The following is a 20,593-nucleotide window of genomic DNA, read 5'->3' as shown; positions in this document are numbered from 1 at the left end:
TTGGTGTTCGTATTGTGCATGTCTGAACAGTGTTTAGTGAGTCGATCCAGAATGTGGCAAATCATCTATCAAATGCAGATCTTTCCACTCTGGCATTTCAGGTTATAAACCGCAAAATGTGTTGCACATGTAATGTAATCTTTCAGAGGAATGTGAAATTCCTCTCTGGGCGGGCAAAGCATTTCAATTTAATGATGTAACCACTGCAGTTAAGGCACAGACATGTCACTATGTGTGGTATCGCCAAAAGTAGTGTTGGTTTCCAAAGAGATAGATCTGTTTGCTCTAATCAAATTATCTGTCAAATTCAGTCAACGTTTATGCATGAATAATTGGAAGTACAACAAAAATCGGCCAATATTTTAAAATTAGTTTGCAAACCAATTGGGCTGAGGGACCAAAGGTCAAGATACATTTTGTAGTTAGGACATGCTGGAAATTTTTATTTTGCCTATGGTCCTTCTTTTATTTTTATTTTATTGAGCATTTGTTAGGCGCTTATACAACAGAATTGTGTTTCAAAGCGCCACAAGGCTAAATGGGAAGGGAACAGGGGAGAGAACAAACATTGGCGAAACAGTAAAAATACAGTCATGGTCCTACTAGGCCTTATGGTATTCGGACTTACAAGTGCATTGAAGAGAAGTGCAGTACACAGGGATGGGTAGAGGGGTGGCGTCAGCAAATTGACAAGTGCTGGTGGGGGGGCCGGGAGGGAAGTGCCGAGGGGAGCCAAGGAGGAGGCCTCAGACTAAGTGCTAGTGCGGGTGACTCCAAGGGTGAGATGTAGCGCCGCCAAGCAGGTGCCCGCAGGGGCAGTGCAGTGAGAGGGGGGAGAAGGGGGTGCTGGTGTCGACTGCGTAGTCATGCCTGGTATCCTGAGAGATTCATGAGGAGCCAGGCCTCCAGTCTCAGCAGCAGTGGAGTGATTAGCAGGCAAGAGAAGGAGTGAAAGAGGTAGAGAAAAGCAGAGTTTTGAGCAGTTTCCAGAACTTAAGGCGGTCCAGCTCAAGTCTGAGGGGTGCAGGGAGGATGTTCCAAAGGGAGGCACCAGCCGAGAAGAGAGACCTGCCTCCCCGCTCCTCCTAGCTGATTGGAGAAGAGTTTGACAATCAAAGAGTTAGAGTTAGTGCAGCCAGCGGGTGGCTCATAAGTGCAGAGAGAAGGGACTGTAGGGTTGCAGATACAGACCCTTAAGTGCAAGGGAGCCCGGAGGCAGTGCAAGGGCAACTGGACATGCAGGAGCCTGGGCCCGAGTTCAGAGGGTGACCAGGTGACCAGTGTGCAGAGCAGTCAGGTGCTTTAGCAGGGGAGAGGAAGAGAGAAAGCGGAAACGAAAAGGAAAGTCTTGAGTTGCTTCCGGAGCGGGAGTTAGTTCTGCTCAAGTTTGAGAGAGGCAGGGAGGGTATTCCAGAGGGAGGCCCCCACCCGAGGAGATAGATCTTCCTCCAACTCTCTGCTTGGAGAAGCGTCTGCTCCTCAGAGACTTGGATGTGAATGAGCAGAGAGCTCGAGAAGGAAGAGGTTTTGGAAGAGAAAGTTGGAGGTAGAGCAGTCCCAGGCCCCAGAAAGCCTTTTGGATGATGCAGAGGGTCTTGAACTTGATCCTTGCAGCTACGGGGAGCCAGTGAAGAGATTTCAGAGCTGGACGGATACGATCCTGGGCTTGAGGCCAAGGACAAGTCTTGCAGTCCTGTTCTGGATAAGTTGTAAAGGTAGAAGAGTAGAGGCAGGAAGATTTAGAAAGAAGCTGTTGCAATAGTCCAGCATAGAGAGGACCAGAGCTCTGGAGACAGTGAGCTTTAGGGAGAAAGTGAGAGAGTGGGCAGCCAGAGAGAGAGAGAGAGGAAGGAGGGAGCGTGTGTCCCAATGAGGAGTATCTCAGTCCTACTGGCATTAAGGCAAAGATCATTGGTGGCACACCATTCCTGAATTGCGGCCAGACACTCTGGTATTAGAGAAGAAGCACAGGTGGCTGAGAGCAGCCTGAAAGAGAGCAGAGTGACATCCGCATAACATTGAAAATTGGAGCAGAAAAGAGAGAGGGAGAGAGAGAGAGAGAGAGAGAGAGAGAGAGAGAGGGAGAGGGAGAGGGAGAGGGAGAGGGAGAGGGAGAGGGAGAGGGAGAGGGAGAGGGGGAGAGAGAGAGAGAGAGAGAGAGAGAGAGAGAGAGAGAATAGTTGGACCCGAGAGGGTCAGTCAGTGAGAAAGGAGGTCAGCCAGGCCAGGGCCTGATCAGTAATGCCAACGTTGTCGCAAAGACGATTAAAGCAGCATGGCATGGTTGACCGTGTCAAAAGAGGATAGATCGAGGAGAATGAGGACAGAAGGGAGATTAGAGTCAAGATTGGAGAGCAAGTCTTGACGGGTGTTCAGGAGAGCAGTTTCCATGCTTCTGGCAGTTATGAAGCCAGACTGGTTGCCATGAAGGTAGCCAACAGATTCAGTATGTACATTAAGCTGGGAGATGGGCAGTTTTTCCAAGAGTTTACTCAGGAAAGGAGTGATGGACATCAGGCGACGGTTAGCCGGAGAGGAAGGAACTGCTGAGGGCTTCTTTACAAGGCGGGGCAAAAAAGAGTGCTTAAGGGGGAGGGGAAAGTTCCAGTGGGAAAGGAGCGATTGCAGAAATCAGCCATCCCATAATATCGATCAAGGGAGTGGGGAGCAAACGGGACTTCGGTTATTTTTCCACTGCCAAATTCAGCATTTTTGTCCGTTCATGTTATTTTCGGACTTTTCAGATTATTTTCTTTTTCTACGGAACCCTTCAATATCCACCTCGACTCCCCTGAATCCTCGACCTCACAGATGTGTGCCCTCTGTGGATCCCTCGCATTCTTTCTTCCGGCCCAACCCACTCAGCCGGACACACTATGGACACCCTAATTTCTGTTGACATCCCCATTTCCGATCCGGTCACTACACCCTTTCCTGGTGTGACCGCTCTCTCTCCTCTCCTCGCGCCTGTGGCCCCTTTGCCCTCTATTCTAGCCCCCACCCCCAGCACTGCCAGAATTATACGCCCAGCCACCCCAGAAAGCCAGCACGGAGAAGGACAAGAGGAGGCTGGTGAGCAAGAAGAGGAAGTAGAGGAGGTGTGGAGCGATCTAGACGAATACGAGGAAGGAGTGGCAGCTGTAGGATCCCCACTGCCACATCATTTCGATGACATGGATCCACGATCACCCCCACGATGCCAGGGTAGATTAAGGCAGCGAGTAGGAAACATGTTGGTGAGTAAGATAAAGAAAGGGACGGTAAGGAAGACAGGAAAGAAACATAAGTTGCAGATGCCGCTGATACATAAGGGAGCAGGTAGGCCACACTACATTCCATGGGCCCAATGAACAAAAACAACCTGTTGAAGCTGCTCCCCCCACTTGCGGGAGGGGCAGGGAAATGGATGAACAAGTTACTTTCTTACCTGGTAACGTTCTTTCGATGGGATGGTCCGACGACGTATTCCATCTATGACATGTAATCACCACAGCTGTGCTGCTTCGGAAACTTTTTTCGGCGTCTGCGTCCTGCGTCGATGACGTCGATGCGCCGTCGTCGAGGACCTCCTCCCACGTCCGACGTCATCCGATGTGATAAGTAGGACGCACGACGCCCGTAGCCTCAGTTGTAGTTTTTTCCCCCAGAACGTGTGACATTAGTCAACTGCCAGTCAGACACAAAGCCTTGCGGAACGTATGCTGCAATCGCAAAAGAAATTCTGCAGCGGGGAAGGCAGGGCGGGAGCGATATGGAATACGTCGTCGGACCATCCCATCGAAAGAACGTTACCAGGTAAGAAAGTAACTTGTTCTTCGAAGGGATTGGGTCCTCCGACGTATTCCATATCTATGACAGACTCCCAAAGCAGTACCAGAGCAAGGAGGAGCGAAAGAATTTAGAATCAAAATTTAGAATAGCCAATCAAATAGCAGAGCAAAGGACCGCCTTGCCAAAGGCCAGATCCTGTCCTCGGATAGAATCGAGGGAATAATGACGTACAAATGTATGTACTGAAGCCCAGGTGGCTGCAACACAGATGTTGCGAATAGGAACACCCCTCTGCAGGGCAGTAGACGCAGCCATACCCCTGGTAGAATGGGCCCGCAAGCCAGCTGGTGGGTCCTAACCCGCCAAGCGGTAACACTCCGAGATGGCCAAAATAATCCAGCGAGACAAAGTCTGTTTCGTCACAGCTTGCCCCAAACGCTTTCCAGCGTAACCAATAAAGAGTTGATCGTCCACTCTGACCCGGGACATGCGTGAAACATAAAAGCTTAAAGCTCTCCTAGGATCAAGCCTATGGAGCCTCTCCTCTTCCTTACCAGGATGCGGAGAAGGATAGAATGCCGGAAGAACAACCTTCTGGGCCAAATGAAATTCCGTCACTACCTTCGGAAGAAAAGAAGGACGAACTCTAAGGACAACCCTGTCCTTGTGAAATACAGTGAAGGGTGGCTTAACTGAAAGTGCCTGTAACTCACTCACTCTGCGAGCGGAAGTAACCACAACTAAAAACACAGTTTTCAGAGTTAACAGCCTCAAAGGGCAAGAATGTAAAGGCTCAAACGGAGCACCCATAAGAAACTTAAGAACAAGGTTTAAATCCCAACCGGGCACCAGGAAAGGTGACGGAGGGAACACATTAGTGAGCCCGTTCAGAAACTGTGAAATTAAAGGGATTTTAAAGTAAGAACACTCTTCAGACGAGCGCTTACAGATGGAGAGCGCCGCCAGGTAACCTTTAATGGTACCCACTTGCAAGCCCCTGTGGGCCAAAGAAAGTAAAAAGGACAGAACCATGGGGATGTCACATGCAAAAGGATCCACATTCTGAACTCTGCACCAGTTGCAGAACTTACGCCAACGGCAACGATACAGAGAGTTTGTTGCTGGCCTTCGGGCCGAAAGCAACACCTCCATCACGTCTTCAGGGAGGTCCCAATCCTTATACCTCAACCTTTCAGAAGCCAAGCGTGAAGGTTGAGGGATCTCACCTCTGGATGGAGAACCTGACCCCCCTCCCGTGAGAGCAGATCGTCTCGGTAGGGAAGACGACATGGAGGGCTGATGGACAAGTCGAGAAGGTCCGGGTACCACGTCCTCCGAGCCCACGCCGGGACAATGAGGATCATCCGGGAACCGAACTTCCGTAACCTCCGCAGCACTTGCGGGATGACGGGGACTGGAGGAAACGCGTACAGCAGCGGGAATGACCACTCCACCACAAACGCGTCTCCTAAGGCTCCTTTTGGAGGAAATTCCAGCAAGCAAAACCTTTCGCACTTCCGGTTGACACTGGAGGCGAAGAGATCCACTTGAGGGATCCCCCAAAGGGCGAAGATCTCCAGGTGAATCTCCTGAGCCAACTCCCACTCGTGAGAGATCGCGCTCTGCCTGCTCAGAGCGTCCGCCGTCCCGTTTTCGTCTCCGGCCAGATGAACTGCTGAGATCGAAACTTCCTGCTGGATGGCCCAGAACTCGAGCTGCATCGCCTCCCTGCACAGAGGAAGTGACCCTGCCCCCCCCCCTGTTTGTTGAGGTAGTACATGGCCACTGTGTTGTCCGTCAGGATCAGGACACTCTGTCCTCGCACAGTCGGCAGAAAAGCCTTCAGGGCTAGCCTGACGGCCCTCAGCTCCAACAGATTGATATGGAGTCTGGACTCCGACGGAGACCAACGACCGCTGACTGTCAGCCCGTTAGCATGAGCTCCCCATCCCGTGAGGGATGCATCCGTCACGATCGTCACCTCCGGCCAGGGAAGCCAAAATGGAGCCCCCGTCATCAAGTTGCCTTCGACGGCCCACCAAAGAAGGTCCCGGGCGACCGAGGGCGGCACCTGAACCGGGTCCGACATCCTGCCGGAGGACTGCGACCATTGCGTCTTGAGTGCCCACTGCAAAGATCTCATCCGCAGGCGAGCCTCTGGCACCAGAAGAATGCAGGATGCCATGAGGCCGAGCAACCTCAAGAACTCGAACGCTGGGAGCGTCTGGGCATGCTGAAACTTGTGCACCATCAGCTGAATGTGAAGAGCCCTCACCTGGGGAGGAAAACACTGCCCCAGGGAAGTGTCGAGCACTGCTCCGATGTACTGGAGCCGCTGTGTTGGCGTCAAATGGGACTTCTTTAAATTGAGGGAGAAGCCCAGCCTGTGAAGGGAGTGGCAGGTGACGGACAGATGATCCAGGACTGGCTCGGGAGAGCTCCCCCTGATCAACCAATCGTCCAGGTAGGGGTAGACGTTAATCCCCCCCCTTGCCTGAGATGCGCTGCCACCACCACCATGAGCTTGGTGAAAACCCTCGGGGCGGAGGTCAATCCGAACGGCAGGACCCGAAACTGAAAGTGCGAGTCACCAACCACGAACCTCAGGTACTTCTTGTGCTTGGGATGGATCGGCACATGGAAGTCAGCATCCTTGAGGTCGAGTGACACCAACCAGTCCTGAAGCTGAAGGGCCTGGAGGACTAGAGAGAGTAACCATCTTGAACTTGTCCTCCCTGAGGAGTTTGTTCAAACCGCGCAAGTCCATGATGGGTCTCAATCCCCCGTCTTTCTTCGAAATCAAAAAATAAGGGGAATACCATCCCTTGTTCCTCTCCGCTACAGCCACCAGTTCTATGGCGCCTTTCTCCAGGAGGGCTTGAATTTCCTGCGCAAGGAGCGGATCCGGACTCTGCAAAGAGAGGTTCCCCGGTGGATTGTCGCTAGGCCTGTGCCGAAAGGGAAGACAGTAGCCATGGGTTATGATCTCCAGAACCCACACATCTGAAGTAATGGCTTGCCACTCTACAAGATGCTGCGCCAGCCTTCCCCCAACCGGCGAACCATGGGACATGGCCTCATGACTGAGTGGGAGCGGCTGCGGCATTACCTGAGGGCAAAGAGGCAACTGCCCGAGCGGCCTTGGCACCAAGGGTACCCTGTCGTCCACCTCTGGTGCCCCTGCGTTGGCCTCTTTGACTGCCAGCTCCTCTCGCTTTACTGAAGGTCGAGTAATAGCGAAAGGAACCACCCCTACACTGCTGTCCCCTAGGACGAAAAGGCGGAGGTTGGCGAACTGCAGCACCCAACGACTTCGCTGCAGCTTTCGAGGTCTGCAACCTCTCAAGGCTCTCGTCAGCCTTGCTGCCAAAAAGGTGTTCACCGTCAAAGGGCATGTTGAGGAGCCGGGACTGCACATCAGGAGCAAACCCCGACTTCCGAACCACGCAAACCTGCGTATCACGGTGCTCGCCGCCATGGACCTACTGACGCATTCAGCTAAGTCCAAACCCGACTGAACGGACTCACACATGGCATCCTTACCATCCTGGACCATAGCAAGGAAACCATCCCGTTCGTCCCCTTCGGGAATATGTTCAGCCGCTAACGCAACACAGTTCCACAGAGTGTGTGTGAAACGAGACAAGGCACAAATGGAGTTGGCCGCCTGAAGCGCCATACCACCAGAAGAAAACACTTTCTTCGCCCAGCCATCAAAACGTTTGTTGTCCCTATCAGGAGGGATGGTAGGGTACGATGCCTGCTTTGCCGGGGCCGTGGCCGCCTGCACCACCAAACTCTCCGGAGTGGGGTGCCTAGTCAAGTAGCAGGGGTCGCTACTGGCTGGACGGTATTTTCGCGACAAGGATCTGCCCACCGCCGGGAGACTCTCCGGAGCAGTCCAAGCCGCCGCCACCCTTCTCTGTAAAGCCATATGGAACGGCAGTTCCGGGTCAGTTGGGGGACCAACATCAAGGATGTCCGTTCGATCATCCTGCACAAACTCCCCTGGGGGAGCAGACCATCCCAAGTACTCAGAAACCCTAGCCATAAGGCGCCGGTACGAGGAATCGGCATGAGAGCCAGGCTCAGGCCTACAAAACTCCACCTCCGGAGAGGTGTCCAGTCCACTAACATCATACAGTGACTGCCTCAAATCGTCAAACTGACTATGGCCCGAGACAATGTCATCTGGAACCTGACTAGGAACCAGGCCATCAGAATCCTCATCCGCCTCTGAAATATATTCCAGATGGCGAAAAGAAGGCACCCGAGAGTGCTTGCTCTTAACCAGAGCCTTCCTAGGGGGTTCCCCCGTGCCACGGGGTACCTCCGACACGAAAGGCGTCGAGCGAATCGGCGCCGGCGTCGAGAGAATAGGCATCGGCGCCGAGAGGATCGGCGTCGAGGAAATCAGCGTCGATGTCAGATGCAGCGCCGCCAGCATCGGCGGCGTCGACACGGCCCTCGAAGCCGGAGCCCCGAGCGTGTCCTTCGACGACCTGAGCGTCGACGGCTTCGACGACTTCCTCGGAGCCGGAGCCTCGAGAAAGCCTGTCGACGCCCTCCACGTCGATGTCTTCCTCGAAGACCTCACAGGTGCACACGGTCTCGAACACGTCGAGGACCGGGACCTGGAACGGGTACGTCGAGAACAAGCCTCCTTGTCCGAACGGGACCTCTCCCATGACTCTTGCCGACCACTCTTGCGAGCGGTGTCTCTCGACCTCTCACGAACGACCCCACTCGGGGGCGCGGACGGCTTAGTACCCTGCGACTCAAGAATCGCCAGCATTTTCTTTCCGAAGGAAGCCCATTCCTCCGGCGTCACAAGGCTGGTGGGGTAAGCGACGTGCCGGGCAGAGTCCTCCGAAGAGGACCTGGAAGACGACCGGTGTCGGCGCTTCCGAGAATGCCTCGAAGAGGCTGAGGAGTGGCGAGACCGACTCCTAGAAGGAGACCCACGAGACTTCCGACAATGACGCGGAGAGTCACCCCTCGAATCATCCGTCGAAAGCCCCGCAGACCTCGGACTTCCGGGGCGGGGCTTGGACACCCGACCTACCGACAACTTCTTCTTATGTTCGCGTAAGGCTTTGGACGTGAGCGACTGGCAGTCGATACAGTCATCCGTGTCGTAGGCCTCCCCGAGGCACCAGAGGCAGGCGTCGTGCGAGTCCGTCACTGACATCTTGGACCCACACTCCCCGCACTTCTTGAAGCCCGGACACGGGGTCGAAGACGAAGTAGAAGACATCTTCACACGAAGGATTTTCACAAAACTAACAGGTTCGAAGAACCGAGAAGAACAGAACTCCAAAGAGTCGAGGCGTTAACCGAGATTCACGAAGCAACACGTTTGCGGAAAAAATGGAACTGAGGCTATGGGCGTCGTGCGTCCTACTTATCACATCGGATGACGTCGGACGTCGGAGGAGGTCCTCGACGACGGCGCATCGACGTCATCGACGCAGGACGCAGACAGACGCCGAAAAAAGTTTCCGAAGCAGCACAGCTGTGGTGATTACATGTCATAGATATGGAATACGTCGGAGGACCCAATCCCCTCGAAACATGCATTTGAGAAAAACACGGCAGGAGTACCATTAGCGATACGTGATGTAAAGAGTTTGCTAGTGTCCGCCGTCGGTGATCAGGCAGACGCTGTGTGGGAAAAAGCAGGGTTCCCAGGAGTGACAATGAGTTGTGACCGCCACGATGGATCTCCATTCAACAATGTTCGAGCGCAAGCATGGGACGCATTGCGGCGCGCGTTTCCAGATATTCCAGATTTACATTTAGTGATTCAATGCATAATGAAGGAGAATGAGGATCCTACGCAATTAATACTGAGAGTGCAAGATTTGTGGAGAAGCAAAACCGGTACAGCGTGGAATCAATCCACTGCCCTGTTCTACTTTATTATCAAAAAAGGGCTCCCGAAGGAGGTACAGAAGGGCTTGGATAAAATAGCTCGGATAGAAGCCAAGGGTTGGCCAGAAATTCAGAGTATAATTGTACACCACTGTAGGAGGATCAGAGAGAGAAAAGGAGATGGCACAAAAAAGGTTGGCAGACGAAGCAAAACTAGTGCAGAACAAATTGGTGAAGGTCGCCGCCATAAACGCCAGCGTAACTGCTGATAGAGACAACGAGGGGGACGAAAGTGTGGGAAATAGACCAGTTGGAATAGCAGCGCTGTGGGCCGCAGGAGAACAAGGACCGTGGAACGGAGAAGAACCACAGAGAGGACCGCAGTGGCAAGAAAGCCCAAGCAGAGGAAGAGATTGGTACCGCGGCCAGAGAGGGGGGTTCAGAGGTATGGGAAAGAGGTTTTGGTGGGCAAGGGATGAGAGGGGGACAGCAAGGATCATGTTGGAATTGTGGAAGATGGGGACATTATTCAAGAGATTGCAGAATGCGGCTGTCAGGGTACTTACAAGGGCAACCACCCATGGACAATGAACAGGTATGGGGTTGCCCACACCCAGGTAGCCCCTATGGACTACCAATGGGGAGTGGAAGACCACAGGACCAGTGTTATAATGAACCCCAAATGCAACAAAGACAGCCACCCCCACAGGCACATCACAGTGCATCACAGCCCATGGCATGACAAAACACTGTAGCGAACGCCAGCAATAACAGTTTTACAATGGCTGCAAACGGTGCACCTGCACCATTCCGTGGTGTAACAATAGTTGGAGATAATGTCTTTTCAGTGCCAGGACAAGAAAGGTACGCAGATTAGGACAGCCCACAGGGAGAACTTGCGTGTCCAGTCCTATCTACCACCTTACGTGCAGAAGAGGAACCACTAGTGGGGGCAGAGATAGGAAATAAGCAGTTTATCTTTATGGTAGACTCAGGAGCAGAAAAATCATGTCTTATGAAAGGGCGGTTTCCGCTCTCAGGCAGGAATATGGAAACACAGGGGTTCTCTGGGGCTATTTTAAAAGTTCCTTACACAAAAGATCTTGATATAACGGTGGGGGGGGGGGGACAAGTGCGCGCGCCCTTACTGTACCACAAAGACGCACCAATCAACTTGCTGGGAAGAGATTTGCTAAGCGAATTGAACATGACCATTTAATTTACAGAGCAGGGGATAGTGTGTTCCACCCCAGGAGTGTGCCCAGTACGAGCAACGTTGATGATCAGTACAATAATGAATGAGGTTGTTGTGCAAGGGATACCCATTGATATAGACATGTTTATCTATGGCATCAAGGTGTTAGCCCGAGTACTGCCTGAAATAACAAGAAAAGAGTGGAGGGCACCATCAGACTTTATATTTCGCCCAATCACAAGTGTAGATGTCGTGCCAGGCACGATAATGTCCATAGACATTGAGGCAGTTCAGGTATCGAGTGGCGAACTGTGCTATGCATAGATCCCAACATAATGCTCAGAGACATACCTGATGAAGACTTATTTACTGATAACAAAGACGACGGAGAAATAATAATGGAAATAAGTATACCGTGTGACATTATGATCCAGTACAGAGAGGTACACAACCCGCTTATGGCCAGTGTTAGTGCCCCACCAACAATATTTGAGAAAGATATGGCAAAGGTGGCACAAGAAATTTGGACTACAGGTCCCCATGATGTAGGGTTACTGCATGAAGTGACACCCATAAAGATAAAACTCAAACCAGGTGCCATACCACCGAGAGTGAAACAATACTCAATATCCAGAGAGGCAGAGGAAGGAATTAGGGAAACAATAAATGCACTCGTGAGGCAAGGTATCATAGTACCATCAACTCCTCGTGTAATACGGCAATCTTCCCGATCAAAAAAGCAAAAGGTGGGGCGTGGAGGATGATCCAAGATCTCCGCCCACTCTATGACGTCATCCAAAAAGAATTCCCATTAGTGCCTAACCCGGCATCAATACTATGCAGTATACCCAAAGAATCGATATGTTTTACTGTGGTTGACTTGAAGAATGCTTTCTTCTCTATACCACTTGATCCAGGATCAGAGGACCTCACAGCATTCACACTGGGAAACAACAGATATGAGCATCGCAGACTCCCACAGGGGTACTGCGAAAGCCCCAGCATTTTTAACAGGGTACTACGTGAAGATATTGGGCACATAAATGTAGAGAGCACCATTATACAATACGTAGACGATCTACTCGTCTGCAGCAAAACAGAGGAAAAGTGCAGGGAAGACTCCATGACACTACTAAACATGTTAGCTACAAAGGGGTACAAGGTGGATAAAGGGAAATTACAATACTGCCTTGCCGAAGTTGTATACCTCAGACAGTTGATATCAAAAGACGGGAAACGAATACTCCCAGACAGAGCAGCTGCAATACGCAACATAAGCATACCAAAAACAGTGAAGGACATGCAAAGATTTCTCGGTATATGTAACTATTGCCGAGCATGGACTTTGCCATTGAAAAGAGTGCCACAATTGTGATGGGATGTTCAGTAACACTATATGCAGAGCATTCATTATTTGCAATTCTCGAGCAGTCAAAATCGACACTGACAACACAAAGAACAACAGCATATGAAATAATAATTTCAAGCCCCAATGTACATGTAGTTAGGTGTAAAACGGTAAACCCAGCAACGTTCATAACAGAGCCATGCACAATGGAGGACATGCAGGAACATGACTGTGCAACGTATGAGGGGGAGGGTGATTATATTCCCAAAGCAAGTGAAAACGCTCTGAAGGAAGGAGAAATATACTTCATCGATGGGTCAGCATCAATAAATCCGGAAACAGGGGAAAAACATGTAGGGATGGCAGTAGGTGGAATGGAAGAAGATAGCTTCGAAACAATCGTCCAAAAGCACCTCCCGTCTCATTACTCTGCACAAGCAGCGGAATTAACTGCAATAATTGAAGCATTATGCACAGCCAAAGGATGCAGTGACGCTATATTCAGATTCAGTGTATGCAACTACCACTGTTCATTCAGGACTATCGCGCTGGCGTAGGTGGGGGTTCAGACGAGCGGATGGCTTGCCAGTACAGCACGCTGCACTATTGAATTAATTGATTGATGCATTAGCAGAGCCATCAGTAGTGGCAGTGGTGAAATGCCAGGCCCATACCAACAACACAGATGCGATCTCATTGGGAAACGCGGCAGCCGACGCAGCAGCGAAGGAGGCCTCGTATTTCAATACAACACCAGCAACAGAATGCATTGTAAAGGCAACCACTGTAGAGCCACTAGAACAAGCTTATAGCAACACACCCATAGAACAGCTAATAGAGCTACAGAGGAGAGCACCACCAGAAGAGCAAGCGTTGTGGGGCAAGCGGGGGTGCAAACAATCAGCCACAGACCTCATATGGAGACAGAAAACAACGGGAAAGGTTGTGATGCCGGTAGAATTGCTAGAAGTAGCATTCCAGAAGCTGCACTTCACGGCCCATGTAGCGAAACAACACATCGCAGCAGACATTCAGGAACATTGGTTTGTCCCTAACCTACAAGAGCATTTGTCAAAGTTTGTCATAGAGTGTACGACATGTCAAACATACAATTCAGGGATGACAGTGAGGACATTGCGAGGCACCTTGCCACGACCAGTAGGGCCATTTAGAGAACTCCATATTGACTACGCCGACATGGGAGAGAGATGTAACGGAGCAAGATATCTAATTGTGGTGGTGTGTCCCTTCTCAAGGTGGGTGGAGGCGGGTCCATGTCCCCACCTAGACGCTTAGTGTGCGGCGAGGTTTCTAGTTCGAGAAGTGTTTTCCCGGTGGGGAATATGTGATGTGATACGGTTAGACAATGGCACACACTTTGTGAATGACCTCTTCAAGGTAGCAACGAGACTCTTGGGGGTAAAGCACAAACTGTGTTCCATTTATCATCCGGTGGCCAATGTAGTGGTGGAGAAGATCAACGGGCTGCTCAAGAGCAAATTATCAAAGTTGTGCAACACACTAAAAAAGAACTGGGTATATTGACTGCCCCTAGCACTGCTCCAACTCAGGACGCAACCATGCAAGGACCACCATCTGAGCCCCCATGAAATTGTGACTGGGCGGCGAATACACACACCACTCTCCCCGATTAGGAGAGCGTCAGACGCACACAGGGCTGCCACAGTGCTGGGGGAAGAATTTAGAGAATATTTAACTCAGCTGACACGCGCAGTTCGCAGCATAGCGCACCAAATAGCACCACCATTCACTGAGAATGTGGCAACTGATACTACCACAACAGCTACAGACAGCCCCAGCGGGCCGCTGATGCCAGGGTCACAGGTGTACGTCCGAAGCTTTGTGAGGAGATGGTATTCACCTAGGTTTCATGGCCCTTACAAGGTCATATATAGTACACCCACTGCAGTCAAAGTTAAGGGACTGAAATATTGGATGCACCTCTCAGATGTGAGGAGGGCACGCAATAGTACACTCCCATAGATCTTACAGGAATGTACAACTGGTACTACAAACAATGTTGAGAAACAATGACAATGTGATTTAATGAAGAAGGAACATGAAAGGATGTTATGCCCTCTTGTTTGCTCTGCCATATGTATGTATCAATTTCCTTTCACTGTTCTTTATCTCTCTCTCTCTCTCTCTAGAAATGCCTAGGACAGAGGATGTAATTGAAACATGGGGCTGAGAAATGCATATAAAAATGAAGTTGCGAAATGGAAATAATGAGTAAAAATGAAATGTAAATATCTAATAAATATACATATTATGGGGACTTAACAACTTCGTATCGCCCATCCAGGTAACAAATGGCCCAACGAAGTACAATTGCGGCGAATGCAATTATGTTGGATAGTGATAGGGATGCCATCAGGGCAAAAAGGTTTAGCAATGTTGAATGTATTTTGAAATGTGCTGCAATTTTGTTTTCAGTAATGCTGTTTTTCATGGCCTGGTACTATACTCTCTTATCTCTGGTTAATGATTTGCACAAAGGGGGGAGCGGGGCTAATATGATACGAGAAGGTTCCACCCTAATATGGACTGGAGTAAAGACAATGTGGGAAGAAACTTATAACATTGGTATTAACGGTACAAATGTAAAGCAACCTTCAGAACACGCCATTGCAGGTCCAACAATTGTCTCATTGTTACATCCTGGCATAAATATGAGTAATGATTATGAATCAAATGAATATGATGGCGACTATTATTACCCGAAAGACTTAGCTAATACAAGTGCATATACACAGGCATCTATAGAACCTACCTCATATTACGCTGCTACCACTAGTGAATATACACATGCCATGTTTAACAGCAATGACACAACCTGTGCTGGAATATTTCCAATACATTACCAAAGAGTGAGAAGCCACAAGGAGGGAAGGAGAAGGAAAAGGGGGGTGGGAGGGAAAAGATACGACATTTATCATGACCTGGGGTTACATGAAATAGAAGACCCCCGCCACCCTGACCAATCTAACAAATGGTACTCGGACATGAGTGCTACGGCAAAGCAAGCAACAAATGAAAGCTGCTATGTCTGTTCACTATTTCCTCATGCATCAGGGACACCAAAAATGTGGATACCCCAGGAAGTGCCATTGTCGGAGGCTCAGTGTTTAATTCATTTAGTTCTGTGTAGGATAAAAAGCACCTTCCAGGCGCACACCGTCAGCCTAGAAAGAATGGAGAGTGAGAGAACCTGCACGAGTCGGCGTCAAGGAGTGATATGCCTCAAAGAGCCATTTCTTGTCATAAAGGGAACGAGGTATGCAGAGAAGAAATGGCACGATGAGACTATTGAGTGCAGAGCAGAAGCACTCCGAGGGCTGGCCGAAGACGCATTCCAATGGATAAAGGGAGTGTGCACGCCTATCTGGTCACAGCATGTTGCTAAGCTAACATGGATTACAGCGCTGGAAAAGCCTATAAAAACGCAAAAAGAAATACTGCACGAACTATGCTTCCGTGGAGAAGTAAAAGTGAACATGGGGGAAGCAAGAAAATGCAACAAGACAGTAATAATACCAGACATGAAAAAAGGCACTGCAGCACTCATGGACATGGACTGGGTTTGCGGCAAACAAGCATACCTGCATCTACCCGCACCCTGGAAAGGTACTTGCGCCTTAGCTACTCTCCATACAGCACTGATGGTAATACCAGAAAGCCATATTGAAGGGGCAGCAGGGGATTCGGCTGCCAGATCGGCAGCAGGAGATTTGGCTGACAAACCGGCAGCAGGGCAATCGGCTGGTCCATCGGCAGCGCCCCAACAAGAGAAAACAGAACTTCCAGTGTATGAACTACTGTCAGAATACGAGCTGAAAACAAAGTTGTCACGAAGCAAAAGATCAGCCAACTATATTTCGTCCGAATCATCAAAACTCCTTGCTGAGATCCCGCAAAAATACAAGCTGTTCTCATCTGCAGAGACATTTTTTGCATCACTCCTAACACCAGGGCTCCAAGCACGAGCAAACGCCAAATGGTTGCAAGAAGTACGCTGGGAGCTCATCCAACCGGCCAACGACACTGAAGAAGGATTCAACGTTATAAAAATAGAACTCTGTGCCCTACGACTAATGACAATGCAAAACATATATGTTCTAGATCTCCTCACGGCGATGGACGGTGGTGTTTTCTGAAAAATCGGGGGGGCCTGTCGCACATTCGTGCCATCCGAAGATGCAGATAATGGGACACTCTCACATGTGATAACAGCAGTCCACAATTTAGGAGAGAAGATGAGAATAGAGGGCAGAAGAAAGTACATGGTTTGACAACTTGTTCAGCTGGATACCATCATGGGTAAATGTGATGATGAAAATACTAGTTCCTATCATCGTCTTTGTGTTACTATTCTTCTGCGTGTGCCAACTGGGACTACGGTGTTGTGCAAAAAGTATGCCTACCTCGACTATGATGATGGTAACAATGGGCCGACCGACAACAGTAGCAACTATGACAGATGCCCAAATACAAACAGGGGAACATAACCCTCCAAAGTACAGGATGACTGCCATCTACAGGCAATATGGGGCCAGGGTCGATAATTTATACCACACCACAATCAAGGAACCAACAGAATTGCAATGGTATAACGAGGTATGGGTAGACTTGGACTGGGATGGTGGGATATACTTAACATGCACTCCAGATGAATATGCAAGAAGAGGGAATAGCTTGAGAAGTGTATGCAGAGCATGGTTGCCAATAAAGGGTACTCCAGCCTGGGAAGAAGCAGTCGCTGAAGCGGAGTACTACCGAAGGGAGGAAGAAAAGAATAAAGTGTCATAATCCGTTACTTTAGATGTAACAAAAGGGGGGAATGTGTGGGAGCGACTCGCGTCCTCTACTTCTCAGTACAAAACTTGGACCAAGTGCCTCCAGTAGTGGGTTCGCCCCTTGCCCTTATGCAATGTTAACTTTGGTTGACTTTCGCGTAGATGGGACCACTGAGCAGGACACGGGGCATCCATTTTTGTACCCCCTTTCGACTATCTTGGTGACTAGGCCTCACTGCGATAGTACAAAAACGCTTCTCTTCCCTTTTTTCGCAGCAGCACGGCTAGGCGCGCAGGACACAGGGCCCCCACCCCCGTTCTCACTCTGACTGGAAAACTTTGCGGGTCCATTCTCACGCTGAAGCCGGAGATGCTTGCAACACATAATGAATGTAACACATCGCTCTTCCTCTGAGATCACTGTCCTGCATGTGAACCAGCATGAGCTAAGCACATAGCTCGCCCATCTCCACAAACGTGTTGTTGCCCCTCCCGCACCCTTGCCAGTGGAAACTTATTGCCATTGTGACCCTGCGCCCCTGCAAGATATTCCTTTCATGTGCCAGACCACTGACCATGCCATGATGCCCACCCAGCAGATCCCCAACTAACATTAGACCCCTGCTGCAATATATTGTTGCCTACCACTAACAAATGCCACATACCAGAGATTCTTATTAGTACAGACCTTAACTTCAACCAGTGTATTATAGCGGTCAAGACCCTTAACCTAAGACTTATATAATCCAATGTTATTGATAGTATAGATATACGTGTGACTTTTATAGAGACATGATAAACTACTGAAGGTCTTTGAACAATTATTTAGTGCATGCATTTTGGGAATATATTATGTTAGCTTAGATAGTGACCACCCTGCCTCCCAGCGACCTGACTTTCACCCATGCGGAGCACAGATGACTGACGTCAATCCTCCCGCCAACCAAGCGACCAACCCAGATGAAGAGATGCCACCCCACCTGAGACAGAGTGAACTGACCAATCCGGCACCAACGTAGTATCCTATGTTAGTTGCGTCATTTACCTTATAAAATGGAATGTAATGATAACTTGTGCAGAGCGCTCTCAGATATCTCTTGAATACTATTCATCAGATAAAACCTTTTCTTGAAATCTCGCAGCCTGCTCTCTTTGCCTTATTCCCTCGTCAGGGGTGTTTGTTTTATTCTTTTGCACGTCAAAGACGGGGAGGGCACAAACACTATGTCCAAAAAAACGTGACCTGCTTGGGTCCCACAGTGGTGGTGATTGCAACTGTGTTATTTACCCCCCCACCCTCCGGACATGACTTTGTCTGTAGTAAGTGGATTCATTGCGGAAATAGTTCTCTTCGCAAGGCGGTGTACAAAAGGACCCTCATACATTCCTAATGCACTCAGATAGGTTGTGTTTCCAATAAGGATAATCAAACTACATCAGTACTTTCTGAATGATGAATGTTTATAAAAACTAGTAACACCATCAGCAGCCAAAATAGTATGTTGAAGGGAATCAGTTATATTTCTAATCATATGGATACAATTAGATATGTACTTCAAATGGTATTCATCAACCATGGTGATGGAAATCCTGATCAAAATCAATTTAAGTCCCAAATTGCTCTAAGATGCCATCACATTGATAGCCTCTGAGACATCAGGGGATTTTACTGTTAACTGCATGGTTCATGTATACTTAATCCTATAAGCACTTGATAAGTATCTTTGAGCACATCTTGAGACTGCACATTTAATTAAACTAAAAGATGGCCCAGTAGTGTACCCAGGGCTTCATTTTGGACAATGACATTTGCAAACCAAAGAAATAAAGATTTTTGCACTGCTGATCCTGAGCTATTCCAATAAAAACTATGAACATTGTAGCATGACACTACAAGTCAGTAGCTACTTTATGTAACACTACATTTCAGGGGAGCACAAGAGGTAGAACACACCTCCCCTTTAACTTACTAATCTCCAACCCAAAACAAAATTTGGAAAATAAGTTGACATTCTCAAAATAAATACTCATTCAGCTAGCCCCAATATCCAGCTTCTAAAAAAAACACCATAAATAATGTTTAACATTGACAGGGAAAACATTTTAGTTGGAATCATGACCTGCTTATACGATCTAAACTCACAAGGAAGCCACAGGACTTACTATGGAACTAGGAGACACATGTTCCTAACTGCCATCGGTTGTTGACCAAAATATTTTGTGATTCTGGGAAACAGTGTTTGTGTTGGAAAGGGGGCACGGTGATGGAGTTAGGACATTGGAGAATCCTATGAAATAGGAGGGATCATAGGTACGGGAAATGGAGGAATACTACGTTTTGCCACTGGCTGCCTCACCCCCACTCCCCAAGGACCCCTCACCCAGGTGATCCTCCCGCACTGGTCCACCTCCAGGAACTGGATCCAAAAGTGATGGCTGTGTCCTGGCCACCTGGACTAGCCGGTGAGACACCCTTTGGTTTCTCAAAAGACTAAGGGGGAGAGGGGAGAGCGAGAGAGAGAAAGAGAAAGCGAAAGAAAGAGAAAGAGAGGGGGGGAGAGAGAGAAAGCGGGAGAGAGCGAGAGAGAGCGGGAGAGAGCGAGAGAGAGAGAGAGAGAGAGAGATATGCATACAAACACACATGGAGCACCATGTATGCAGATTGGCACGAGAAAAGGAGGTAGGGGGTCGGGGAGAGCTCTGCAGCGAACACAGGGAAATACAAGATGCAGTGATATGCAATGGAGGCGAAGCTTATGATAATGCTAGTCACCGAACCCATAAAAACCAAGACAAACATATAGACGAGACAAAGTAAACTTGAGGAAGGGACTAGAGGGCCCAGTGAAGATCTAAAGTGACCAAACCAAGATATGGATAACGAGGTGGGCTAGGAGGTCCATGAGAGAAAGTTAACTAAAACACAGACACTGATTACAACCCTAAGAAGAGGTGTAGTAGCCCTGGAAAGGGGGCTGTCAAGATATATCCCAAGTATCTGTAAGGGAATGAGAAAAGTAACCTTTTTTGTGTTTCAGTGTAACTTCTAAGTGTGGAGGATTGAAAGGAAAACCAATTTATTTGAAAATGACTTGAGAATGAATTGTGTTTTCACCAAACTGAGCAACCTTTGTACCAGGAACTGTTGGGAAAAACCAAATACTGAGAACTGTCAAGAACATACATTTTCAAGAACTGTTATGCGAGGAGGGGGTCAGCTACACGAACGTAAGCCTAACATGCATTTACTTTAGGTTTTATAATCTGTATACAGTGATACGGCCAGTTAGAGCATGTTTCGGACTGAGGATGGACTTTTTATGTTGAAAAGATGTCCTGATGAGCACCTTAGGTTTTTCAGTTGAAGATAGGGAATCTCATCATAGCAATAGGGCTGGGTGAAGGATTTTCTTTCAAGTTAATACAAACTTTACATTCTAACCATGACCAGTTGCCCGACCCCTATTTCTGTCCCGCCACAATCCTCAATGCCCTTTTTAAAGCAATTCACTGCTCCTCAGAGCTAGATGTGTGCTCTATCAAAAATCAATATCAATAATAATAGTCACAAATTTGTTTTGAAATAGT

At 49.0% G+C, this 20,593-nt stretch overlaps 1 protein-coding gene across 5 annotated transcripts in view; it reads right to left on the bottom strand.

Moving 5' to 3' along the window:
• The window catches only part of NBR1 (NBR1 autophagy cargo receptor), a 1,466,631-nt gene that overhangs the window by 255,574 nt on the left and 1,190,464 nt on the right, over positions 1 to 20,593 (bottom strand). The gene's annotated exons all lie outside the window — the stretch shown is intronic.

Source organism: Ambystoma mexicanum, chromosome 13 (assembly GCF_040938575.1).
Source record: "Ambystoma mexicanum isolate Mex_15411 chromosome 13, UKY_AmexF1_1, whole genome shotgun sequence".
In the NCBI taxonomy this organism is placed as follows: Eukaryota; Metazoa; Chordata; class Amphibia; order Caudata; family Ambystomatidae; genus Ambystoma; species Ambystoma mexicanum.
This window is presented reverse-complemented; position numbering and strand designations above follow the sequence as displayed.